This window comes from Onychomys torridus, chromosome 2, assembly GCF_903995425.1.
Source record: "Onychomys torridus chromosome 2, mOncTor1.1, whole genome shotgun sequence".
In the NCBI taxonomy this organism is placed as follows: Eukaryota; Metazoa; Chordata; class Mammalia; order Rodentia; family Cricetidae; genus Onychomys; species Onychomys torridus.
Window position 1 is genome coordinate 148,125,388 of NC_050444.1, and position 27,887 is coordinate 148,153,274.

General features: G+C 49.6%; 1 protein-coding gene across 1 annotated transcript in view; it reads right to left on the minus strand.

Annotated features, from left to right (window-relative positions):
* Man1c1 (mannosidase alpha class 1C member 1) overlaps positions 1-27,887 on the minus strand; it is a 148,501-nt gene that overhangs the window by 55,609 nt on the left and 65,005 nt on the right. The window lies entirely within an intron of this gene.

Here is a 27,887-nt window from a genome sequence, read left to right on the forward strand (position 1 = left end):
AGAGCAAAGAGTTCAGAAGGTGATGACATTCAGTTGTGTTTTATGCATCCGCAATGGACATTTGAAAAGTGAAATTAAAGAAGAATTTTGCCTGGAAAAGGCATAAAAAAGAATACATAAATACAAATTTAACAATAATCTGCAAGACTTAAACAGAAAACTATTGAAATCAACTATTAAATTAATTGAATATTTATTTTGTTCTTTTTAGATTTTTTTTTTTTTTGAGCTGAGGATCGAACCCAGGGCCTTGCGCTTGCTAGGCAAATGCTCTACCACTGAGCTAAATCCCTAATCCTATTTTGTTCTTTTTGAGACAGGGTCTTACTAGGTACCATTGGTTAGCCTGGAACTCCCTATGTAGACCAACTCATAAAGATCTGCCTTCTAAGTGCTGGGACTAAAAGGTGTGTGCCACCACACCTGGCTTATTATATTTTTTAATGAATAAATTTATTTCTAAATAAGTAGAAAAAGATCTCATACTTGTGCTTTGGAAGTCAAAATTATTAAGAAGTCAAAAGTCCCCAAACTGGTCTATAAATCCAATGCAATCCCAATCAAAATCCCAACTGGATTTTATTTCTTTCTTCATTTGTTTTGCAGAAGTTGGCAGGCTGGCACTAAGTTTATGAAGAAATAGACAGAACCCAGGAGCAGCCAGATGCCACAGAAGAGCAAGGAGGAACTCACACGTCCTGTGACATTCATGCTCGCTGCGCCAGGCTTACAGACCATCGCTGTGAGGAAGTTAAGGAAACAGAAACTTGAAACGGCTGGTCACGTCACACCCACGGTCAGGAGCGGACAGAAATGAATGTACGCATGCTCACTCACTCGCTTGCTGTGTTCTGCTCAGTTTCTCCACTCTCATACAGTTCAGGACTGCCTGCCTAGGAAATAGTGCCACCCATGGTGGGCTGAATCTCTCCACTTCAGTTAACTTAATTAAGACGATCCCCCAGAGATATGTCCACAGGCCAGCCTAAGAAGAAGAAATGGTCGGTCGGTTGCTAATGAAAGCTAACCATCACAATCTATAACAGAAGAAAGGCAGAAGAAGAGAAGGAGGGAGAATGAGAATAACATGAATAAACTTGAATGGAACCTCCCCCAAGGTCCATTCTGTCTTGATTTCTACGAAAATAGGAGCTACTGTGTTTTCAGCTGAGCACACAGCCATGAGAATAAAGACCAAGTCACCTAGCATCCATGTACAGGCATGTGCTCTGGCCAATAAGCTATCAGCTAAAGTGGTGTATGTGATTTCTAGGAAATACGTTTAAAGAGAAAGGACAGTCTTGTCTTTTTTTTTTTTTTTTTTCCTGTTCCTGGAATATGGTCTGGATGGAATATGGTCATGATGACTGGAGCCACAGCAGCTATCTGGACCATAAGGTAGATGCCACCACTCAGGATGAATTGGGGCGCCCAAGTCAGTATGGCAAACCTAGATGACCTTGCCTTGGGGTGGAGGTAAAATTCTACTTTAAGCCATTGCTATTTGGGGCTTTCCATCAGTTCCACCGAAATGTAATTCTAATTAATACAATGAACAAAGGCAGAGGTGAGGGGTGATGAGCTAATGTCCCGAGTGGCTCAGGCTCTCCAGGACAGCACCACTGTCATTTGACTGCATGCTGTTTGAGGGCACAGCCCTGGTTTTCCTCATGCACCAGCTGACAGGCCCCTGGCACATTGGTACTCAGTAAAGATCAAGTCTCAGCCTCAGTCAAGAGAGACAAATCGTTCTGAGGCACCTGAGTCCCAGTGTTACCACAGTGACCTCTGCATCTCTTCTAGAAGCTTCTTGCAAAGCCTCAGCTGCTTGCTGAGGGAAAATACTGGATGAAGGCTGCCATAGAAGGTGCGAGGATCCACACTGCAGCCTCAGGTTGGGGGGGTTGGTAGCCCTTGAGTTGCCGTCTAGACCAGGATTGTGCTGTCAGTGTGAAATGTCTCTCATAGGCTCATGTGTTTGAACACCAGTGGGTCACAACCCCTTTGGGACTCAAACGACCCTTCTACAGGGGTTGCCGATCAGATATCCTGCATATCAGCTATTTACATTACAATGCGTAACAGTAGCAAAATTAAGTTATAAGTAGCAATGAAAATAATTCTATGGTTGGGGGTCACCACAAGAGGAACTGTACTGAAGGGTCGCAGCATTATGAAGGTTGAGACTCACTGGCCTAGAGGGACATATATGTAGCCCCTGCTTCCAGCCCAAGATCTTTGCTTCCTGAGATGCAAAACTGAATAAGCCAAGAAGCCCTGAGCTCAGCTGCCATGGCCTCCCCACCACAATGGACTGGAAACCTTCCAACCACGAATCCAAACAGCCCTCTTCTCCCTTATGGTGTACACTTTGTCACTGCTACAAGTAAAGTACCAAAAGAGGCCCCTCCCTGCTCCCTGCTCCCGACCCCTGCACTGCTCTGGGACAGACCTGTGGATGACCATGTGATCTTGGCCCGAGTGAGCCTCCACACCCTCCATTCCTTTGCAAGCAAAGATTAGTGAGGGACAGACAGAACCACAGGCACACATGAAGGTGACCAGAGCTAACCTTGGGGACTGAGTGAGACAGTTGGGAAAGCAAAACTCACTCCCCATGGGCTCATATGTTTCCATGCTTGGTCCCCAGTGAGTGGAACTGTTTGGGAAGGATTAGGAGGTGTGGCCTTGTTGGAGGAGTGTGTCACTGGGGGTGGGATTTGAGGTTTCAAAAGCCCAATCCAGGCCTAGTCTGTCTCTATTTCTCCTCCTCCTCTCCCTCTCTCCTTCTCTCCCTCTTCCTTTCTCTCTCTGCTGCCTGCAGATCAGGATATAAAGCTCTCAGCTACCTCTCCAGCACCATGCTGCCTGCCTGCCTGTCACCATGCTCCCACCATGACGGTTATGGACCAACCCTCTGAAACTGTAAACAAAGCCCCCAATCAAACACTTTCTTTTGTAAGAGTTGCTTTGGTTGTGGTGTCTCTCCACAGCAAAAGAACACTAACTAAGATAAATGCCAACTGCGTATGTACCAGCTCACCAAAGTGAAAGAAGGAGGGGTCAATCTGAGACAGAGAAAACCGGCTCTGGACACAGCTGAGGCTTGCTCCCTGGATCAAGCTGGGCCTGAAGTCCAGAGCTAATGACTTCAAATCAAATAATCTGGTAAATTCCTTTTGAATTTAAATGCCCTCTGGTCAATTGTAAGTTACTTTACTCCAGAGTACAGGGTCAATGTCACCCTAGGGCAGTGGTTCTCAATCTGTGAGTCGAGACAGACGTTTATATTACGATTCATACAACAGTAGCAAAATTACAGTTATGAAGTAGGAGTGAAAATAATTTTAAGATTGGGGGTCACCACTACATGAGGACCTGTGTTAAAGGGACTATGTTGCCGCATTAGGAAGGTTGAGAACCATTGTGGGTAGGTACAGCTACTTGTTGGGGGTGGGGGGGGGGTGGGGTACTACTGCAGCACCAGGCATGGTAGTGACTCCACTCCTGAGTCTGGCTGCATCTGAGAAACCAAACAAGGCTCATCCATTCTACCTGCTCTGCGGCACTGTGAACCAATCTCACATTATAAGTGTTGCAAAACTCCTCCTATAAAAAACACAGGAATCGAAAATGTTAATCCGAGAATTAGTGGGCATTTGTCTTTTTGTGGATGGGTATAATTTCCTCCTGTTAATATTTTCTTTTTATCTGCTTTCTGAGCCATCTCATTTATCTGAGCTTTCAAAAGCTCATGCAAAACACACACTGCACTTGAGCTACAAAAATCGATGCTGCCAGGAAGCATCTTCACCAGGACTGCTATGGAAATCCTCCCCCTGCCTCTAAGAGGCCGACTGCAAAGACTTCTAAACACCAATAGACACCAGGAGAGTTTTACTTATAAATAGGCTTTCCCCTAATTACCAAACTGAGAAAATGTAAATTTAAATGGTGTACATATTTTTTTTTTTTTTTTTTTTTGTGAGAGTCTTAGGTAGCCCAGGCTATGTAGCTCAGGTTAGCCTTGAACTCTGGATCTTTTGCCTCTACCTCCTAAGTGCTAGGATTACTGCCATGAGCCATTGTATATGGCTGTAGTTTTTCAGTGTGTGTGTATGGGTGTGTATGTGTGCGTGTGTATGTGTGTGTGGCCACAGGCTCACATAAGGTATCTTCCTCAATTGCTTTTCCACTGCTGTCTTTTGTTTGTTTGTTTGTTTGTTTGTTTATTTGTTTGTTTTGAGACCCGGCCTCTCACTGAACCTGGCACTCACCTTATCCACTAGACTGACTGGCCAATTAGTCCATGGACTCCTTCTGCCTCGGCTTCCCCACGCTGATGGGGATTTTACATTAGGTTCTCCTGCTTGCACAGAGAGTCCTTTACCACATGGACCATCTCCTCAACCCCCTCCCTTTCATTTTCAAAGAGGAAAAGAAACCATGTGAGTTTGGGCTCCGAGCCCCTTCCCTCCCTCAGGTCCCAGAGACAGCAGACTTTAACTAAAACCCACTCGTCCTGGCAGAGGATGGCTTGCCGCAATTTGCGCGGGTGCTTCTGCAGACAAATGGATGGATTGCAGGCCTTAGATTTTTGCCCAAATGACAAAAGAAGCAATTATGGTCCCTCGTCACTTCCCGACTCCAAAGAACTCTATTAAGAGAATAATTTGAGCTGACTCGCTGCTACTCTGCATTTTAAAGTGCGATCTCTTTCAATGCCACCAACATTTCTTCCCCTTTTAAAAATGAGTGGTATTTAAGGAAAAATGCCAGCTGGGTGTCTATTTGAGGAGGGGCTGTGGGAGACTCGAGGCTGATTTAACTGCCTCTTGAAGCCAGTTGCTTGGGAGTGCATGAGAAGCCTGGCGCCTGGGACCACAGTACAGTCACGTGGGCCTGCTGGCTCTGGTCACCTGCCTCTGTGTTTGTCTCCTGCTGCCCAGTGATGGAGGGCTTTGTGTGGGACTGTCCGGCCATAAGGCTTCTAGATCTGCCCAGCTGAGGGAAAGCCCACACTGAGGGCTTCTGGAGTTGCAGCCAAAAGAGGCCCCGCCACACATCCTGTACAGTGACTTATACGTCTGGCTCAGCTCAGGACCTGGCATACAAAGGTGCTCAATAAACGCAGAAGGAACAATGAAGTGAAAAACTTGGCTTTTGGGTCCATCCATTTCAGCAAACGGAGTGCAGCACCCCTCTCCACTGGTCTGTGAACTCTATGAGTTTAGTGTTGGGGGAGTGTGCATTTGTGAGCCCATGTGCCACTTGTGTGTGTGGAGGTCAGGGGATAACTTGGAGTCAGTTCTCTCCTTCCACCATGTAGGTCCAGGCACTGAACTAAGGTAATCAGGATTGGCATCAAGTGTCTCTACTCACTGCCCTTCTGCTTTATTGTTTTTGAGGCAGGGTCTCTCACTGAACTTAGAGCTTATCGATCCAGCTATGCTGGTTGGCCAGCAAGCCCATGGAATCCTCCTGTTTCTACCCCCCCCCCCCCATAAGAATTACAGACACATCCCACCATGTCCAGGTTTTTACGTGTACTAGTGATCTGAACTCAGGTATTTACGATTATACAGCAACCATGTTAGTGAGAGAGACCCTCTTAGCCCCTGATAACTCTCTGGCCAAAGATGTTACAGTGGGAAGGGAGGTGGCCGTGAGCTTACAACATTCCTGATTCTCTACCCATGCCTCTTAGTGGCCATGGCTTTGGCCATGTGATTTGGCAGTTGCTCCTGTCAATAGGAGGAGTCAACATGCTCACCTTTTGTATCTAGACTGGCTTTTCACTGGCCTGGACCATCAGTAGGCACAGGGCATGGGGGCGTGCTAGTCTGAGCCTGGGTCTTCAAGAGACTATGCGTCCCTCACCCTCTTCTCTTGGACTCTGTCTCTGTCTTGGAAAGAAGTTCAGTTCCAGACAGAGCAAAGATGAGTAATGCAAGGTCATCCCAGATGACCTGAAGCTGATAAAAGTCACAAAAGTTAGCCTAGCCAGGCAAGGCCCACAGGCACATCAGAAATAACACACGTGTTTGTGGAGAACACTGAGCTTCAGGGTGGCTTCTTACACACCAATAGCTAACTGATACACTGAGGTGAGCATTCCAAGAAAGGGAGGAGGAATTTGAGGCCCCAGCAGGAACAAGGCCTTTCCTAAACATCTGCACCTGTCGGTCGGAACCAGTCACCCGGGACCTGTCCAATGACACCAATTACTGGTCGGTCCTCGGGAAGCCGTGTTTCTCATCTTAGCTAAGCCGTCAGCCCCCAGGGTCCGAACAAAGGGCAGGAGCAGGTGTGTGAAGGCCACTGAGCAGCCGTAACAAGGTCAACTCTATCTCGCCATTTCCCAGCTGGTTACGCCGGAGATTAGAGATCTGCTCTGAGGAAGCCATTAGGTTCCCTCAAATCATCTTGTTCTCTGACCCAAAAACCAAACCACAGTGGCCTTTCCCCAACCTGAGAAAACTTGTACAAGTCGATAGGATTTTTAATATTAGCAGTAATCTTTAAGAGGCCCACGGAGCTGCGTTTGGTGCACAGTGAGCGTTAAATAAATGTTAGTGATTGCTATTACTGTGTTCTCTCACAAATTATTCTGAGACCTTCGGTGCCGGTTACCAGGTGAATGAATAATGACCACGACAGCCCTTTACACAAGTCTTGAGGCACCGGACCTATCTGACAGAAGCGGGAACACAGGCCTGCGGTTGGAGAAGTGCAGAGGAATGGTAAAACGTGGTCCCTGCCCTGCCCCCACCCCAACTGTCTGACTTAGGCAGGAGGCTGGGCCTGTCCTGAGGCTGGCAGCATTTCAGAATAGAAGGGTCACTTTGAGGGAGGGGCAAGTCACTTCTCAGATCCCAGTAGGATTGTTTCTTAAAAGCATTTCAGTTTTGAGGTCAGGTAGGGACAGACTGCCAGTCTGGACAGGGCCAGCCCTGAATGAGAACTCCAGTTGGATTAGTTACTTCAAACCTAGCTCTTGGATCCCGTGTTTAAAACACTTTATCAGAGACCTTCACTTCCCTGGTTGGGGACTGGGAGTTGATGCCTTCGGCTCTGAGACACAGACTGAACCCAACTACAGCGCACCACGGATCTACCATCTGCTCCCGAGATGCCCTTGCCTGCAGCCACACACAGGCCATCCAGGCTGCAGGACTCTGCTGTGCCTCAGAGTCCTGCAGGATTCCTCAGTGGACACAGCCTGGTGGCTAGGGACAGGAAACGGGCCGAGGCCTTTGCTCCAGGACAGGTCCCCACACCGTGGCCACACACAAGTGGAGGACTCTTTGTACATACCATACTTGCTTTCTATACCTGGATTTAACTGCCTGCAGCTGACACCACTCTGCAGGAATTCAAGCCAGCAAAGGGCTGAGCCCAGGCCTGGTTTTCCTCAAAAATCTCCAGTGCTGAAGCCAACCCCAGGAGCCCTGATGGACTCCAACAATTCCCCAAAGTTCTGTTGAGAGACCCAGCTGGTAGTAATGTCAGTGGCAAAAAGGCGTTCGTTAGAAGAATAGTCGTTCAGGGTCATGGCATCGAGGATTCAGCTGACCTTCCCCACCTCAATGCTTGCAGCTTTTTCCAGCCTTCAATCCCTTTCTCTAACCCTCCACTGCATTCTCTGCTCCAGATGCAGTCGCTTCCCGGTGAACCAATTCTCTGAGTTAAGTAAAAGAATGAGAAAAGATTGTCTTATTGATTGCCACCATCCTGGTTTGCCAGAGAAAGCTCCCCTACCAGGGCTCTGCAGGCAGCCCTGATGGACCAGTGGCAGCCTGTGGGGAGGCCCAGGGGCCAGCACTCTGCGCGGCCTGATTTCACTACCGAGACATTCTCTACTGTGTGCTGATGACTTTGAGTTGGCATTTCCGCTCGCCGGGTTTTAAAGAATGAGAAATCTGTGGCTGATCACATATTCAGCAACCGAGTGCACTTATTCGAAGACCTAAATTGCAGAAATAACTCGCGTGATTAGTTGAATGAATATTCTGGGCCTGTATCATCAAGCGCAATCTATAGCTAAATTGGGGAGATGACTGGGCCCAGCACAGGGCAAGCCCTCCCCAATCTGACTCTTCTGGACCAGGAGGAGGCTGGGGTGGGATCCTGGACTCCAGCTTGGCAGGCCCAAGGTAGAGGCAGCTGAGCCCCCAGGTATCTCCAAAGGACAGAGGCGCTGACACGGAGTGAGGCCCAGGCAGGATCATGAGACTAGAGCCCTGGTCATCTCTGTAGGGCTTAAGCCCGTCTGGGTACCTGCACTCCGAGTCCCTGCAAAATAGTTGGCCTACTCTGGGACTCTGGCCTTGGGTGTGCCCAGTCTAGGGATATTTTCACAGAGCTAACTGCCACCAGACTCCATTTAATATCTCTTCTCTTCTGCAGAGCTGTCTCCCCTACTGCCCTGTGCATGGGCTCTCCCCAGAGGGTCTGCAGAGATTCCCCAGTCAGAGATCTGACGGTGGGCTCCAAACTTTGGCTGCAATGTGCCCATAGACAAGTTCAGGCTCCATAAGGCAAGACTCCAGGGGCCCTGGATGGTTCTAGAGAAGGAACCCTCTGGGGACTAGAGAGCAGGGTCCTGTGGAGGCAGTGCCCTGAGATGCAGAGGCTCGTCACAAACACTGCTTACCGTTCCTTCCTGCCGTGAGACAGTGTGAGAGGACTCCTGGAGGCCAGGTCTCAGGCCAGTCAGTCACAGAATCAAGAGCTGGTGGAGAAGTGGACAAGACCCTTATTCCCAGGGGAAACTGATTGAGTCTCTGCACCCAAACCTTCTAAGACCAGTTTGCTAGCTGATCAAGGTACCCAAGCTCTCCTGCCTTAGCTTCCTCATCTGTAACATGGGACTATTCCTGTTTAGACACTCTTTCTAGGATGAGACAGAGAGAGAGAGAGAGAGAGAGAGAGAGAATACATACATACACACACATATATATAGATATACTTTTTTTTTTTTTTTTTTTTTTTACTTTTTGAGACAGAGTTTCTGTGTAGCTTTGGAGCCTGTTCTGGAACTCGCACTATAGACCAGACGAACTCGAACTCACAGAGATCCTCCTGCCTCTGCCTCTCAAGTGCTGGATTAAAGGCGTGCGCCACCGCCTGGACACAGATGAGTAGCAGGTGGCAAACACTTGGACATACTAACTGGTCTTTAGAAAACTTTAAGACAACTGGATGGAGATCAGTGAACTGTGGCTGGGGAGACAGCCCCAGGAATAAAGCGCTCACCACACAAGCCCAAGGACCCGAGTTTGGATCCTTAGAACCCAGTGAAGTGGCTGTGGCAGCATGTGTCTGCAATCCTGGTGCTCCCAGGACAAAATGCCAGGTGGAGACACAGAATTCCCGGAAACCCATGGGCCACCCAGCCTGGTGTATGCAGCAGCAAACAAGATGGAAAGCAAGGGCTGATACCCAGGGTCATGTCACGTCGGGGCATGTGTGTGTCTACACACACACACACACACACACACACACACACACACACACACCTGAACATAAACACACACACAGAAGGCACAGAGACAAAGTTTTTGAAAAATTTAATAAACAGAATTATAAAATTCCTCACATCATTGCTTGGCATGGGAAAAAAATCAGGAATGACTAAACCTATCGCATTAATTGCTTTTCTGATGCTGGGACCATGACCAAAGTCAACTTAAGGAAGAGACGGTTTCTTCTGGCTTATTGTTCCAGAGGGATAAGAGTCCAGCATGGCAGCCTGGTGGTGGCGGCGGTGGCACACCTTTAATCCCAGCACTCAGGAGGCAGAGGCAGGTGGATCTGAGTTCGAGGCCAGCCTGGCCTACTTAGTGAGTTCCAGGACAGCCAGGGCTACACAGAGAGACAATCTCAAAAAAGTTTTTTGTTTGTTTGTTTGTTTCAGTGCTTAGATAATACCAACACAGTTAAAAGAGTCTTCTCAGACTTCACAAGACTGAGAAGATGCAGGAGGAGCAGCAGAGAAGGGACATCTGACCCGGCAAAAGGCTTTGCATCCATGAAAGCAGCTCAAAAACGACAGTCAGGCTGGAGTGCTGGCCCAGCCGTCAACAGCACCGGCTGCACTAGTGTGAGGACTAAGACCGGATCTCAGCACCCATGGAACAGGCCAGGGTCGTCTCAGCATGGAGGAGGCAGGGACAGACAGGAGGAGCACTAGGGCTCATGGGCTGCCAGCCAAGCTCCAGGCTTAGTGAGAGATTCTGCCTCAACTGAATAAAGCTGAGAGTGAGAGGCGGGGAGACAGCCAGCACCCTCCTCTGGCCTGCATGCACCTGTGACTGTATCAGTGCACGCACACACACACATGTACACACACACACACACACACACACACACACACACACACACACACGTGTACACACACTCTTAGAACATTAATAAAAGATGACAGACTCTCCAGCAATGCTTCACTATCCCATCGTGTGAGAACTCAGCCTTGAAAACCAGTGACAAGCCAGACATGAAATGTGCCTGTCCCCAGACCCCTTCACACCAGAGCCTCGGGTGACCAGAGGGTCCTGCTCCACCTGGCAGAGAGGCCCTTCCTACAGAGATGAGAAAATTTGGGACACAAATCAGCTCTCTGGAAGCAAAAGTGACATTTTCACAGGATCAGCTGGAGGCCGGGAAAACTGCAACGTCTAAGCGTTCCTGGTGTCGTAACTCTGTCAGCTGTGTTGACGCTGACAAGATGCTTACCCGGCACCTCGAGACCTGTGCCAAACTGAAGTGGTGAGATGTATAAGCCATAACAACCGCCCTCCCGGGTTCTGTCGGGAGCCTGTGCCAAGCAGGCTAAGGCTGTGCTACCAAAGCCTGCCTGGTGTCACTTGGGGGTCTGCTTTCCTCTTCTCCCCACACGGGGGACAGGGGATGGGGATATGGGGGGGACAGGGGATGGGGATATGGGGGGACAGGGGATGGGGATATGGGGGAGACAGGGGATGGGGATATGGGGAACGGGACAGGGGGAGCGCTGTGCAGCTCTGGATCGGGTTTCCAGGCAAAAGGTAGGTTCATTTGTTCAGTCATCTGGCCGGGGACAGGGTGAGGTTTGGAGGCCAGCAGGGAGGTTGCACCTGCTTCAGAAAACACTGCTGCGGTGCTGATCTTTATTGAGAGGCGTAAATCCAGTGAGCCTCACACAGCCAGGAGCGGCTGGAGGCCTGAAGGCAGATAAGGGGGATAGATGGAGAGCCCCTCGACCTTGAGAGAGATAAAGAACTTGCTGGGAACCCCAAGGACATAGACCTGCTTTCCTGGCCATCAATCAGAGGAGAGATGAATGGAATGAGCCAGGACTGCCCAGAAGTGGTGCCTGTGGGTGAAGCCAGCTTGGGCCAGGGAGGCAGGACCCAGCCCTGCCGTGGGGATGGGCTGTTTGTGGCAATAAAACTTCTTTTTTTGTTGTTTTGTTTTTTGTTTGTTGGTTGGTTTTTGTTTTTCGAGACAGGGTTTCTCTGTGTAGCTTTGCACCTTTCCTGGAACTCACTTGGTAGCCCAGGCTGGATTCGAACTCACAGAGATCCGCCTGCCTCTGCCTCCCGAGTGCTGGGATTAAAGGCATGCGCCATCCCCCCCAACCCCCACCTCCCGGCTAATATAGTTTTGTTTTTTTTTTTTTTTTTGAGCTGAGAATCGAACCCAGGGCCTTGCACTTGCTAGGCAAGTGCTCTACCACTGAGCTAAATCCCCAACCCTGTGCAATAAAACTTCTTTAAGGACTCCTTTCCCCTGAATTTTAGACAAGGTCTTATTATGTAACGGAGGTTAGTTTTCAACTTCTGGGTTCAAGCCATCCCCCTGCCTCAGCCTCTTGAAAAGCTGGAACTACTAGACATTATTAATTATTGTTGTTGTTGTATATATGTACAATGTGTGGGAGGATATGTGGATACTATAGAGCACATGTGAAGGACAGAGTCTTCACTTTCTTCTCTGAGGAACCAGTTCTCTTCCAACTTTACATGTGTCCCAGGATCCAACTCAGGTTGTCAGGCTTCGCCGCCAACACCTTTACCCACGGAGCCATCTTGCTAGCCTTTCCAGGCTTTCCTTATAAGTATTCACGTCCAGTAGGAGGCTGACAATCCACCCACAGCCCCAACCCTCTCTTGGCAAAGCTGTAGAAGCAGTGTGGAGGTCTGTGGAAGATGTTCCCCACTGGGGTACGGTCTTAAATAGTTAGCACGTGGCCAGATGGAAGGCACTTTCTTAAACCTGCTCTGCCCGCCATGTGCAGATTCCAAAGTCAGCAAACACCAGCTGAGTGAAAGCCACTGCACATACAATATGGCTGTTTTTCAGGTCACCCCTGCTGTCCCCAGCATAGAAGGAAACCAGTTACGAGACAGACTCCGTATCTACAGGGTACAGGGATTGGGGGTTTGAGCTGCCAAAATCCTATCTGAGTCAATTAGTGGGGGCTGGTCACTTCAGGTCCCTAGCCTGGTTCTGGGCATCAGAACCATCATGGAGATTCAGGGATGCTGTTTTCAGCTCTCCCAGCTGGATCTGCTGTGGATGGAACCTAAGTGTGGGAGGTGTGAGTACCAGGGGGAACTCTGGTCAAGGGGCACAGCTTGGGCTGGAGAGATGGCTCAGTGGTTAAGAGCACTCACTGCTCTTCCAGAGGACCCAACTTCAATTCCTAACACCCACATCAGGCAGCTCACAACTGCCTGTAACTTTGGTTCAAGAAGATCTGATGGCTTCTTCTGGTCTCTGCAGGTACTACACTCATGTGCATAGACACACAAGAGACATGTACTTTAAAAAATAGTAAAAAATAAAAATATTTTTAAAAAGAGGCACAGCTTCATCAAATAAACATAAAAATGTTTATTTCATAGTTGGTGAGCTTGCATTCAAGGGAGGGTGGAATAAGGGAGTCATATCAGAGCTGGGGCCCCTCAATGGGCACATCAGAAAACATTCATAATAAAGATGAGGGTGATAGTGATGATGGGAGCTAGGCATAGGGGGTCTTGCATGTAATCTCAGCACTGGGGAAATGAAGACAAGAGGATCAGGAGTTCAAGGCCAGCCTAAGCTGCAATGCAAAGTTCAAGGCCATCATGAGCTATAGGAGACTCTCAAACAACAACAACAAACCCCAAAATTTAAAAATAAAGACAGCTGCCAGGTGGTGGTGGCACACGCCTTTAATCCCAGCACTCAGGAGACAGAGGCAGACAGATCTCTATGAGTTCGAGGCCAGCCTGGTCTACAGAGCAAGTTCCAGGACAGCCAGATCTGTTACACAGAGAAACCTTGTCTCAAAAAAATCAAAATAAATAAACAAATAAAGACAGCAATGACAGAAAATCCCTTTATGATGCACTAACTAAGCCTGTTCTCATAACCACTGCAATTCCTACATTTTCCAGGCAAGGAAACTGAGGCACAGGATGGTTAATGCACATGCCCAAGGTTAGCCCAGCCAGAGTAGGGCACACCTGGCCTGCTGGTACTGAAGCCGGTACTCCCATCTAGTTGGCTCAACTGCCCAGTCCCAGGGGGATCTCTCCTTCCCCAGTTAGTGGGTTGAGCTATGACTCCAGCATGCTTCTGGCTGGGGGGTGGGGGTGGACACGGGGAGCGGGGGCTGGTCCCTGGAGACATGCCCAGGTTTGCTCTCACTTCCTGCTCCCTGGAGGAGAGACATGTACAGCCCCCAGAACTTGGCAGAGCCTAGGGAATACATCTCCCCATGGCTACAGGAGCTCTTTTGCACTGCTGCTGGGTCTGAGGGGGTCTGATGTTTGGCATTTCAAGCCCTTCAAATGAAGCCACTCCAGGGTTTGCTTCGGGCGGGAGAGCAAGCTTCGGCTTTCCCCACAGAAGTCTTCTTCATTAGTTGCACTCTCTTAGGAGGTGGGAAGTGTCAAGTGAAAGCTTTGTCTGGGATGTTCAAGATCTTCTCATCCTCCATGTGAAGAAGGCTATGCTGGCTTTATTTTTAGATCCTAATGCAGGGAGGAGGGACACCAGGTACGAGGCAAGCAGTGTCCATAGAGCAGCATCCCTCCTCCCACCCCCCCCCCTCCCAAAGTCGTCAGAACACACCCCGCCTCCTCCGGGTACCTCCGGGCCTGACCTTGGAGGATGCTAGAGGCCCTAATACTTCTGTGGTCCTAGCCCCCAACCAGAAGAGAAAGGGGTCTCAGCTAGGAAGCAAGCCAGCCTGGGTACAACCACCTGGGTGGCTAGGAGGTCACTTCCTGCTGTGGATGATTGATTGATAAATAAAACACTGATTGGCGTAGTCAGCAGGATGTATAGGCGGAACTAGCAGAGAGGAAGATGGAGAGAACAGGAAGGAGAGAGGAGGAGACGCCAGCCTGCCGTCCAGGAAGCATCATGTAAAGACAACAAGTAAAGCCACAGGACACGTGGCGACATATAGATGAACAGAAATGGGCTGAGTATAAGAGTAAGAGCTAGACAATGGTAGGCCTGAGCTAATGGCTGAGCAGTTTGAATAATATAAGTGTCTGTGTGTTTATTTTATAAATGGGCTACAGGACTGCCTGCCGGGGCTTGGCGGGACCCGGAGAGGAAAACTCTAGCTACAGTTTCCCCTTTAAGATGAGATGGCAGATAATCTAGAGGAGGCATCTAGAGGTGGGAACCCACTGCCACACGTTGACATGAAAGGAGACAAGGAGACAAGCGGTTGCTGGGCTCACCCCCCAGCTCTGAGGGCAACAGTGACACGGGTCCTTCTCAGGAGATCTGAGCAGGCCCAGGTTTCAGAACCCTACCCCCATCAGGCAAAGGCAGGGCCAGTCAGCAGGGTGGGTATAACTCCCTGGGCCTTGGCAAGGTTGTCTTTGGGCCCCTTTCTCAGGTTTTTCTTTTTTCTTATTCTTTTGAGACAAGGTCTCACTCTGTAGCTCAGGCTAGACTTGAACTCCTGATCCTCAAAGGCAGGGACTGTAAGCCTGTATTACCCTACCCAGCTTCCCTTTTTCTTTTAAAAAGAATGAAAGAAAATTATCCTTTACAACTGTGTCAGTATAAAGACACATCTGATCTCCACTGGGTACATTATTATATGTGCTTTTTTATCTTCTGATTGAAAAAGAAATTGAAATTAAAACATTCTGTGAGCCCATGGGCCCTGTGTGCTTTGCTTAATGAAGAAGTCAGCCTTTGCAGGGCCATGGGGAGTGATCTATGGATGAGTGCAGAGATCTCTGCCTTCCAGATCTGCACCCCCCCATCTCCCATCCCCTGGGTGGCAGCAGTACTACACCGACTGTCCTCCTGGGTGCAGCCTGTGCTGTCCCTCACCTGTAATGGGTTTCACTGTCAGCACGTGCCTTCCCAGAAACCCGGCACCCAAGAACACAGCACCTGCCTCACACAACCCCTTCCAGGTGTGGTCCCCACACAGCCAGATGCATAGCTTGATGGGAAGGCAACAACAGCCTCAGGAACAGAATGTGTGCCCTGCCTTGGATGCTCCAAGGGTCCACAGCAGATGTGGCCCTTGGCACACATTCTGACGGGTGGCAAAAATGAGTATCCCTTGTCTACCCTCTCACGAGCCCATTGGGCCTGGCTCATTTTCAGCCTTTCTCCCCACCCAACACCCGGCTCCCAGCTACGTGCACAGTGAAAAGCCGGGACCTACAGATGCCAAACTAAACTCCAGCTTAGCACTGGCACATGTCACCACCCCTGTCTGCTACCATTTGCAAAACAATGTCCAGATGCACTTCTAGGCAATGGCTATTTCAGAAGCGGGGTCCTCAGCAGAGCCATACCCCGCCTACAGGAAGTGACACAGGGTTCCCTTCCTCTGTCCTTCCCTCCTCAAGGCCTTGGGGGTATGGGTATGACAACAGCAATGACCTCAAATGGACTAGTCCCAGAATTCACAGTTACGGGGGGAGAGAATGCCATTGTGTGTTACCCAGTCATTAAAACATGAAACAAAGCCACAGGCAGGCAATTGCAAGTTGTCTTTCAGGCCTGATGAAGAGAGAAACAAACTTGATTATTAGCACCAAACTGTGCTGACAGCACGTATCCGGGGCTCTTTGTCTCCTTGGGGCTCTTTTAGAAAATGTCATCCTGCCTATTGATCCTAGTTATGCTTGAGGGGACCGCCTCCTGTGGGCTGTGGAAAGCGATCTTCTTGCTCCAGAGGCCCCTCGCTGGCAGGGGAGAAGCTGTAGCTGTATGTTGCTCTCTGTGGTGGCCAGTAATCCATCCCTGCAACCCCCATAACTGACCCCACTGTCCACCCAGCTGCATGGGCTCACATCAGCCAGGGAGAAGCATAGCCAAGGGGCACACAGTCACCTACTGTTTTAGGACCTTGAAGTAACCCAAGGGACCAGGCACTAGGCACCTGTGTGGTATGAGGTGGAGCCTGGAGTCCCTAGTAGCTGAGAGGTGAGAAGCATGGGGTTCTGGCTCTTCAGCCGGGACATGAGGAGGTACTTTGGGCTACATCTGCAGACTCAGTGTTTATGCTCACAGAAGTTCTCTTTCCACAGATATGTCACACCTGAGCCACAATAAGACTCCACTAAACCCAAAGGGACCAACCACAGCCTAGCTCACTCTTTCCTCTGGGTATTTCTGTGCCACTACCAGCCACGCACACTTTTCCATTTGGGTTTCTGGTTTCAGTGTAGAAGCAGCTGCCCAGGGAAACCATCCCTGCAAGAGCAAGTTGAGGGGATGTGAAACTCAAGTTTGCAGACATGACCCACATGTTTTATGCTGACCTGTGTCTACACAAGCTGGGGAGGTCCACACAGTACAGCATGGACAGCGTCTGGCACACAGGAGACACCACACAGTTGTCAGATAAAAGGGACAGACTCTTGTGATCCCAACAATGGTCACAACGGAGAGTGTTCACATCCCCATTACACAAGAGAGAAAACAGGGTCTCGGAAAGGGAGCGTGCTGTCCAGTGTGCAAGTGATTGAGTCGGCATTTGAGGGACCCATGGCTCCTGACTCCCAGACCAATGCTTTTCCCATTAGTACCTGGGTCTTGCAGTCCCCAGATTGGACAAGTCCCATTTGCCTCCATCTTAGCTGGACACATGACACTGGGGTTGACTGGATAGCAGGGGGACCACTCTGCAGCACTGGGGAGGTGACAGGGAGGGGTGGTTTAAGGAGGAGGGCTTTAATGTGAGAAATATTTGTGGGTGTCCCAGTTCACCCCTAAGAGGAAGCAGGGGGATCAGGACCCCTGTGGACCAGGGCTGAAGGCAGCACAGGACACTAAAAAGAAGGCAGCAGGAGGCTAATGTCGGCGGCCTGCCGAAGAAAGCAAGCGTTGGCCAGGATGACAGAGTAACCAGAACTCACACAGCTTGGGGCTGCCGATCGATCGGCTTAACCAGTTTGCAAAACTGATACCTTCCCAGTAAAGCTGAGGATACTAGACAGTATGATCCAAATATGGATTGTGTCTCACATAACCACCTGCTATTCCCACCAGAAAAAAACAAAAAATCATATCCAAAGTGCTCCTCACCCTCACAGACTCCTGGTGGAAAAGCAAACTGGTATAGCCCTAAGGGAAACAGTCAAATGTTTAGACATCCAATCACCATATAACCAACAATCCTTTCCTAGGCACATACCCAAGAGAAACAAAAGCCTATGTCAGTACGTAAAAAAAGAAAGCTTAAAACGTCTGGCATGGTGGCACACGCCTTTAATCCCAGCAGTCAGGAGGCAGAGGCAGGCGGATCTTTGTGAGTTCGAGGCCAGCCTGGTCTACAGAGAAAGTTCCAAGAAAGGTGCCAAAGCTACACAGAGAAACCCTCTCTTGACACCGCCCCCCAAAAGTCTGTCAACTACTGAGCCCATAATGTGGTATATCCATACAATGGAATAGTATTCAGCAATAAAGAAGAACAAAGTACTGATACATGCCATAATATGGCTAAACCACAAAACATACTCACTCTTCAGAGAAAGAAGCCAGTTACAAAGACCAGGTGTTACACAAACCATACATTAGTTACTTTTGTGTTATTATGATAATATATGTGCGAGAAACATCTTAACAGAGGGAAACCTGACTTTGGTTCATGGTTTCCAATGTGGCAGAGAAGGCATGCAGGGGTGTGACTCAGTTCATACTGCAGGAGCTTGTGGTGACTTCTTCAACACACGGCAGGTATAGTCTCCAAAGCCCACCCTTAGTGGGACTTCTACCACTTAGGACCAAAGGCTCTAGTCCAGATGGAACCCCAAGCTGGGGACGAAGTGACCAAAACACAGGCTTGTGGGGGGCAGTCCGGAGTCAGACATAATGTATTCTTTAGATAAAGCACTCAGAATTGGCCAGTTACAATGGGTTGGGCATGGCGGGGGGTGGAACAAAGTGGGACCACCTGTTTGCGAGTGTGGGCGTTACATGAGAGATGACGCAAATGTTCTAAAATGAATTGTGGCAATGGTGAAAACTTCCATAAATATACCAAAAATCGTTTTGTGGTAAACAAAAAGTATTTTACAGGAGCTCACACATAAGTCACCAAATATGAGAAACAAAAATGGCCAGCAACAGTAGAGTATGCAGACAGACCTGATGAAGGATCAGCCGCTGTTCACAACAGAGTAAAGAGGTGGGGACCAAGTCTGGAAGGTGTGGGACATAATAAAAGCTTAGAACAGACAAAATGCATCCACGGTGTCAGGAGTCCAAATAGCAGCCACCCCTGGGAACCTACTGACCAGAATGAACCTTCTAGTGAAACAGGATCCCTCTCCATGTGGGTCTATGTGGCCAGCCACAGCTGTATCTGTGTAGAACTGGCAGGACTGTGTGCTTATGATTGTACTGTGTAGATGTTGCAAGTAACGCCTTGGAGTTTTGGTTTGCTTTTTTCTTCCAAGCAAAGTATTTCGTAGCTTTTCCTGGAGACACATGATAACAGACCAAAGAAAGGGTCCCAAAAGTCCAGCTGAGTGAACCAATGAGTTTCCTGGGGTCACTTAAATGACCATGGGCAACCTGAAGGCAGCTGCATTACTCCAACAAAGTGACAATTCATGAAAGTGGCATCCCTGGAACTCCCTGCAGGACTGGCAGGTGACACAATTTCTCAGCAATTGCCACACCTCATATAATCATGGGGTTGAGGCTTTGTAAACTTTTAAGTTTCAGGAACTTCCTATGGTTTGTGAGTTTCCTCTACTTCCTGGGTCTTACCAAGTCTCCCTTCAACAGAAAATGCTTTAATCTGGGGATAGAGCTACATAACAATTATATATAAGAAACACTTACATGTTCCAAAAGCAGGGTTCAAATATAGGTTGTCAAGCCTCAGGGGAGTCCCTGCTCTGGGTACCATCTTTCCCATCCTCAGGCAACAGACCAGATGGCTGTAGAGAATCCTACTGCCATTGCTGATCTGCCACGGTGTGAATCCACATTCCTATGAGTCACAGAATTTGCTGGGAAATTTGGCGAGTGTGTGCCATCAGCGTTGTGAGAAGAGAGGGGGCTGGTTGCTGTCGGCTCAGCCTTGTTTCCAAGGAAAGAAAGGTCTTTGGAGAGTGGGTGGAACATGCTGCCACGGGGAGGGAATGTCAATTTCAATATGAATCATTTCATGCATGGCAGTAACTCACTCTGGGAATAGATACCCTGACTCACTCAGCTCCCACAGGAGCAGGACTTGTTGCTAACATTTCAGATGCCAAGAGAATCAGCAATAGCTGAGAGAGAGAAAGAGGAGAGAGAGGAGAGAGAGGGAGAGGGAGAGGGAGAGAGAGAGAGAGAGAGAGAGAGAGAGAGAGAGAGAGAGAGAGAGAACCTTAGTAAAACGCCAGGAGTCCAGAGGCAGAGGCAGACCCTGTGCACAGACCCTTTGTGTGGACGCTGACAAGGCCCAGAGGATATTGTGAGCTCTGGTGACAGCCGGCGCCAGTGCTGGGACACCAACCCAGGCCTCCCGCCTGAGAACTCTTTTTTACAACAACCTGCTACTATATTTTCTAAAGAAATAAATTCTCCTCTGTGCTAGGGCTTTTAAAGGAAAAGAAAAGGGCCACGATGCATCTTAATTAGAAACTGCTTGGAGGAGAGAGAAAGGTCTCAGAGGGAGTGAGCCCTGCCAGTGGCCAGCCAGCTGCTGCCCACAAGCCGGAAAAACACCGCGCGTCACGATGCAGAGGAGTGTTTACTCTGAAATCACCAAGGGTGACCCAAGGGGCATTCTGGCCATCAGAAGGTCGCTAGGGGATTGTTATTCAAGGTCCCAGGGAGACCTCATGGGGCCATAGCATCTGTCCAGTGACTGCAGGTCCAGCCTGTCCTTCAACACAGTGGGGTTGACTTTTCATCCAATTACATCTGCCAGTGGCCTGAGTTTCCAGTTCATTTCCTCTGTGCTTTTCCACTCTCTGGCCTCCGGATGGAGCATGCAGGGCTTCCAAAGCATGTGACTTCCTGGGAGGGTGCTGGCTGCCCCGGAGCCTGACCTATTCTGTCCAAGGAACTGAGTGTTGCCGCTTGCAAAGTTGATGACAGTCATCTCTCAAAGCAAACTCCAGCCCAAGGCAGGAATGTGTGTGTGCACAGCTTGCCAGACCCAGCCAGCAGCCCGGCCTGACACTGATGTTCCAGGAACTACAGATGTTTTTTTCCTCCCCAGATGAAAAACTCCAGAAAAACAGCTCATAAAACAGAAACAGTATTTTCACCAGACAACTTGAGGGGTGGTGGGCACACGAGATGGCTCAGCAGGTAGAGGTGCTTGCCGCCAAGCCTGATGATCTGAGTTTGATCCCTGGAACCCACATGATGGAAGGAGAGAACGGATTCCTGAAATTTGCCCTCTGACCTCCACATATATGCCCAGGCACATGCGCACCCACATACAACCATACACATGAATGAATAAATGTAATTCTTTGGGGGGACAAAAAGCATCAGGGACAGAATGTATAAGTTTGGGGAGATAAAAATTGTTGTATGTATTATCAGGCAGGTGTCTGCACATGTGTGTGAAAGCCAGAGGGCAGCCTCAGGTGTCTCCATATCTCTAGGCACTGCCTAGGGTCTGACTGGCCTGGATCTCTCCAAGTAGACTAGGCTAGCTGTCCAGTGACACCCCTTCTCCGGATCCGCCTGGCTCTGTATCCCTAGTGCTGGGGTGCAAGCATGCACCGGTTTGCCCAGCATTTTTACATCAGATCTGGGAATCAAACTAGGTCATCATGCACTTAACTGACTGAGTTATCTCCCCAGACCAGGATGAAAAACTTAATGTTTGGTGCTATTCTCTGTGTCTCGACCCCCTCCAGCCTCACACAGGAGTAAACTGAGTGCCAGAGAAGTCTGTGACTTGTTTAGTTTCACTCAGCTGGTGAACGCCAGGGATGGGATTTGAACTCCAGTGAGTGTCTGCAATCAAAACTACTACTTCTCAGAAACAAACTCTGAGAGGCATGGTAGAGATCCAGGGAATTGTGGGGAAGCAGGTATGCTTCACAAACTACCTAGCTGGCCAAGCTGGCTTCTCGAAAGGGAGCTCCACAGGGGAGGAGCTCTCACGTCTGAAACAGACCAGGAAGAATGGCATGTCTACCAGTGTGTGCATGTGTGTAGGAGTGTGTGAACAGCAAGCAGGTGACACTACTAAGCCACATACCCTATACCAGCTGTAAAAATGACACCGCAGGGTCTGGATTTATTCACTCCTCAGCATCCTATTTGTTCCGTTTACAAGGCAAAGATGATTTTTCTCTCTGCCAAGGCCGAACACTGCCAGCCTGTGATCCGAAAATCGCACCATGTTCATTTTGCCTCTTAACTCACTCATGGCTATAAATCATCCCCATGATGGGGACTGGGTTGGCAGTTCTATCGGGGAATCCATGGGCAGAGACAGAATCCAATTTTGGTCTTCCGCAATAACCCTGGGGCTTGGCTGGGAGCTAGGGAATATTGCTTTTGGCCATACAAACACCTCCATCCTCCACAGGGAAGATTCAGGGAACCAAATTTGCTGACCAAGCAGGACAGCTACTTTTCCTGGTCTCTTTGCTGATTCTGAGCGCACTTCATGGCAGGAGGTCAAGGCCACCGAAGGGGATGAGAGACGTGGTGCACAGCCCAGCCAGGCTGGGAACAAAGGGGAAATGGCCCAAGCAGAGACTGTGGCAGGCTGCTGTTCTTTCTACAATACATCAGGAGCCTGCTGTGTGCCAGACACTGCTCTTCCCTGGATTAGAATTAGAGTCATTATTATTAATTAGCAAGCAGAATGCTGACAGCGGCTTCCATTTGAGGTGTGCACGTGGGCAGGTGTTGCACCAGGTGTTTAACACACAGCAGCTGCATTGAATTCTTATGTCGGAGGACACTATTGCTGTCTCCATTGTGCAGATGGAGAAACTGAGCGCAGAGGTCAAGAAAGTAACTCTGTGTCAGAGGATGAGTAAGCGGCAGACCCAGGCTTCAAACCCAGGCCGGCCTGACTCTCAAATCCCTTGCTCTTTGCCGCTCAGCTCAGCTCAGACAGCCAATGCCATGGCTGCTAGCAGGTGGTTCCTACGGTTGCTGGGCAGATTTTCTAGGTGAAAGACAAGTCCTCTGAGCCCTAAAAGCTCGGCTCGTGTCCAGTAATGACACTGAGAGACAGGCAATGTGGACCCTAGCGGTGCTGCACAGAGAGAGGTGGACCAGAAGACACATCACTCCAACCCTGAGGCCAGCTTTCTGTTCCACTCCCTACACTGTGCTTAGGGCAGGGCAGGGCAGCATGGAAGCTTACTGCTTGGGTTCAGAGCCCATGTTACACCTGGGATTCAGCTACGGCAAGTCCTAGAGATCTCTAGCTCTGTTCTCTCGCCTGTGAAACAGGGCTACAGGGAGTAAGGGATGTGAAGGATACACTAGAAAATGCAGCCATGGTGTCTGGAGTGATGAGTATGTAGGGTGTGGTGGACTCTTGGACCCCAAATCCCACAGCTCCTGAAAGGCTGCTCTGAAGCTCTGAGAATATCTACTCCTGGTGGTGAGCCAGCTACAGTGGCAGGTCATGTGACAATCTGGCTAATCTCCAGATAGGTGTTGTACAGTGCAGTGGCCTGGGATTCGAGTCCCTGAGGTTAATGTGCCCTGTCATCTCCAACAAGTCCCTTTTCCCCTCTCTGAGCCTCAGCTTTCCCAAACTCTAAAATAAAGGAACAAGCTAGGCGTGGTGGCACACACCTTTAATCCCAGCACTCAGGAGGCAGAGCAGGTGGGTCTCTGTGAGTTCGAGGCCAGCTGGTCTACAGAGCGAGTTCCAGGACAGTCCCCGAAGCTATACAGAGAAACCCTGTCTGGAAAAAAAAAATAAACAAACAAACAAAAAACAAAACAAAAAAGGACCAGCCATACTATCCAGGGACCCTCCAGTAGCAACAAGACTCTATCCCATCTATCTGTTAGGAAGGGACCAAGTTCTCACTGCACTGACAGAGGAGCATTCACGGAGGGCAGTCACAGCTGGCTGACATGGGATGCAAAGCAAAGGGATTGCTGATCACTTGTACTGGACACCCCAAACTCTTCTGCTGGCAAGAGGCTGGTTTACTTCCTGATTACAAAATTCTGGGATGCTGCTCAAATAAGGGGCCGAGAGGTACAGTGTCCATTGCGTTCCCGCCAGGGACAATGTGGACGGAGTGGGCGGGGGTGGGGGATAGCCCTATGGCCCTTAGGTGGGTTTCTGGGTCCAGGGAACTTGGCATGCCCCCACAACATGGAAGCAGAAGAGTTTGACCTCAGGGCTCTTCCTGCGCCATGCTTGCAGCACTGGACATCTGCAGAGCGTTGCCTGGGTGCCAAGCATGCGCATCAGCTTGTGGGCACAACCTCTTCCTCTAAAAACCTCTTCCTTCCTGGGAAGGAAGCACTGTGCAGCTGGGCAAACAGGCCCAGAGCAGTCACAAACTTGCCCAAGAGCTCACACAGCTAGGAACGGCAGAGTGACATTAAACCCCTGCCCTCTGGCTGTGAAGTTCAAGCCTCTCAGTGAACTCAGTCCCTCAGGTTCTAGCAGTGGGTATCGGTGGCTGGCCTCGTCTACAGGCAAAGAGACTGGGCCTCTGTGTTCCAAGCCACTTACTTTACAATATGGTAGCTGTCTCTTCTACCGTTGTACCCTGCACTGTCCCAGTCTGAGGACTGGCCTCTAACAGGAGCAGTAAGAGCTACTGACCAAGAGCCTCCTTGGTGCTTGGGGCTGAGTCCTGGGCACGTCTCTCTATTAATTAGCAGGGGCACGGCTGGCAGGATGGTTCATCAGGTAAAGATACCTACTGACAAGCCTGTCAGGGAGTGTTTAATCCCTAGGACTCACATTGTAGAAGACTCCTCTGACCTCCACCTCTTACACACAGAAAATATATAAAATCATTATAATCACCACAGGCCCAGGAAACTGAACCCCTGCCCGCGCCTCGGAGAGCCACACAAGCTTATCTGGATCTGAAGTCCATGCCCCTCTGCTACCCGGCTGACAGTGGGTGTCCCATAAGGCAAACTTCTGGAGGAAGGAAAAGGCATGTGCTCTGGCCTGAGCGACAGGCCAAGAGTGGGCTATCTTCTCGGGTGGCCTTGGGAGTGTCTTCCGATGGGGCCTGCTGAGCCGGATATGGACAAGAACAAGCTACAGAGACAGTGGAATGCCCGGTTCACAAAACTGGCCTTCAGTAAGAGGATCTGCCCTCAGAGTAAGAATAGCTTTGAGGAAGGATGGAGCAGCGTGGGGTGGTTGGCATGGTGAGGGGCCACACAGAGAGACCAGAGAAACTGTTCAGACAGTAACCATTGTCACCACAGCTCCTATAGATCTTGGCAAAGGGAGGCACTGCTGTGATCTCAGGACCTTCCCCACGTGCAGACACCTGATGCAGTCCCTGGGACTGGGCGGTGGGAACCCATTCCATCGGAGTGCTGCACACAGGGGGCGCTGGGCAGGGTCTCCCTGTGAGTCTCACTCAGCCAGACAGCGCAGGTCTGCCCATTCCTGCCTACCCCAGGGCATCCCGTGTCTATAGGGCTTAGCCTACTTGAGGTCACTGGTAATGGTAGAGGCCATTTCCTGGACCCAACAGCCCCTGCTGGGTCCAGGAAAGACGCCCGAGTGTGGTACAGTGCTGAATGCAGACCAGAGCAGCTGCTCCTACCTCTGGGATCCTCTCCCTGGCTCTGGGAATGGAGCCTTGTCTTCTGGGTGTGCTCTTGTGGTCTTTGAATTCTGAGAACTGTCACCATTGACAGGGGCATTGAGATGGGCAGGCCAGAGTGGGTTTCAGTACCACCAGTGGCTTCAGCTCCCACAAACAGCTAACAGGGAAAAATACTAGCCCAAGATCACTCAACAAGAAAGCAGGGAAGCCTGAATTTGAACCTAGGTCTGTTGGAATCCAGAATGTCAAGTCGATAGGGACTATTTACAGAATTGTCTAATGGTCACCTCTGCCTGTCCCTTTCTGAAGACCTTAGACAGGCCCCCGAGAGTGCCAGGAAAGGGGAACTAGTGTGAGCCTAGGTGGGTTGGTGAAGATTTCACTGTGTCTCACACCCCTTGACTTCCAATCAGATGACCCCAGGCCCAGCACACAATAGTGTGGAGCTTGAAAGAATAAATGGATCAAAGCAGCCTTCCTTCCTGTCTGCTGGCCCCACACCTCTCCCTTCCCCAGGCCACCAGGGCATGCTGGGGTGCATGCTTACTGCCAGGAGTGCTCTAGGGCCCAGGCAACGGGCTGCTAGGGCCCCCACCTAGGAGTCAGAACATCCAAGGGACCTCAGAACTCATTCTAGGCTTCCTAGGTCAATTGCCGCTCTCGTTCTCAACACATGGTCCTTGAGGTACTCACACACGCTCCCACAGATGTCCTCAGCGAAGCCCCAGGACAAAAGCTGGACCATTGGGAGCCCAGAGAAGCACAGGGACTTGGGCACAGTCACATAGCTAAGGACAGAGTGGGGATTTGCACCCGTGTCTTCTAACTCAAGGGATCTGTTCTTGCCATCCTTCCGGGATCCCGGTGCTCTCCCTCACTTGATAAAGTTCTGAAGGATGTGATTTAAATCCTAGGCTCGGAACCAGGTGCTGCTGGTGGTGATGGTGCACGACTTTAATCCCAGAACTCGTGGATCTCTATGAGTTCAAGGCCAGCCTGGTCTACAGAGTAAGCTCCAGGATAGCCAGGGCTACCCAGAGAAACCCTGTCTTGAAAAAAAAATCAATCAATCAATCAATCAATCAACCAATCAATCCTGGGTCCTGGGAACCATAGCAAATGGGCCAGGCTTAGTCCAGTGCCTCCTAGAAGTGTTTCCTGTAAACCTGAACAATAGCTGTGTCTACACTGAGCGGTTTCAACATGAACACCCTACCGCCAACACCAGTTCCTCTTTACGGAGAAGAAAGGGGGACAATTTAAACCACCAAAGTCATTTCATATGAGCTGGGCAGACTGTCATCCCAGCCACTCAGGAAGCTGAGGCAGGAGGACTGTTTGAGCCCAAGAGTTCAACATCAGACTGGGCAACACAGTGAGAATTATCTCAAATATTTATTATTGTCATTATTATTGCTTTGTTTTTGTTTTTTTGTTTTTTGTTTTTTGGAGACAGGGTCTCTCTGCATAGCCCTGGCTGTCCTAGAACTCACCATGTAGACAAGATTGGCCTCAAACTCACAGAGATCTGCCTATCTCTGCTTCCCAAGTGCTAGGGTTAAAAGTCAACACCACTATACCTGGCTCAAATATTAAAAAAAATTAATACAAATTCTGCGATAGTTAATTTTCATTGTCAACTTGACTGGATTTAAAATCACAAAGAGACGTCTCTGGGTGAGGCTCAGAACACAGACTGAATTGAAAAGCTAAGCACCAAACTGACCTCTCTTTGCTTCCTTACTGTGGAAACAATGACAACGGCCACCTCACTCCTGCACCACCCTCATGCCTTCTCCACCACGATGGTCTGACTGTGTACCTTTAAACTGTGAGCCACACAAACTCACTCTTTCTTAAGTTGACTTTTGTCAGATATTTGGCCACAGAAGGGAGAAAAGCAACCAAAGCATACTCTATCATTTACAGAAATACTTACAATTTACCCTAAGTCCCTCCCACAGAGTCAAAACCATACATACGTAAATGCACAGGAGGGAAAATTGGAAGGACATGAACAAAGATGTCAACAGCGGCTACATTTACAAGACAGATCAACTTTAATCTGTTCATTTATTTCGCCCACTTTGTAATTTTTGGATCCCCTTTCCTCCTACATTCACAAATGCATAAGGCTGTTCAAATCCACATCCCTTACGCCTGCTGCAGAGGTGACTCAGCTGGATGAGCAGAGCAGCACTGACTGGGAGGAGGACGTGGGTCCCAGTCACATCTCCTAAACACCAACCTTGACACAGGGAGGTACACACACACACAGGCCTCGGCTGTCTAGCCACCCTTTAGATTTCTCTGGGGATTTCCCACTCAGGCCTGCTTCTCTGGATCCAACTCTAGCAACCTGTATTCCTCGGGAGTGAGGATTAGAAAGTATGGTGCTGCCCTTCTCTGGTCCAGCACCGCATCCTTGCCTAAAGGAAGGAGATGGCCAGGCTGTCCAGAGCATCTTCTCTCTAGAGTGACATCTGAATTAGGAGGCTGAGCTTGCAGAAGTTAGGAGTTGTATGTACAAAGGGGCTCTGGGTCCAGAGGACGCTGCAGCAGGGAGGGGGCACAGCCAGAGGGCTACAGGAGAAACACAAGGGCATGTGGCCCATCTGCTGTCACCAGGCAATATGAACGACACCCCAGAATTGTATCTAAAAGCGGCCG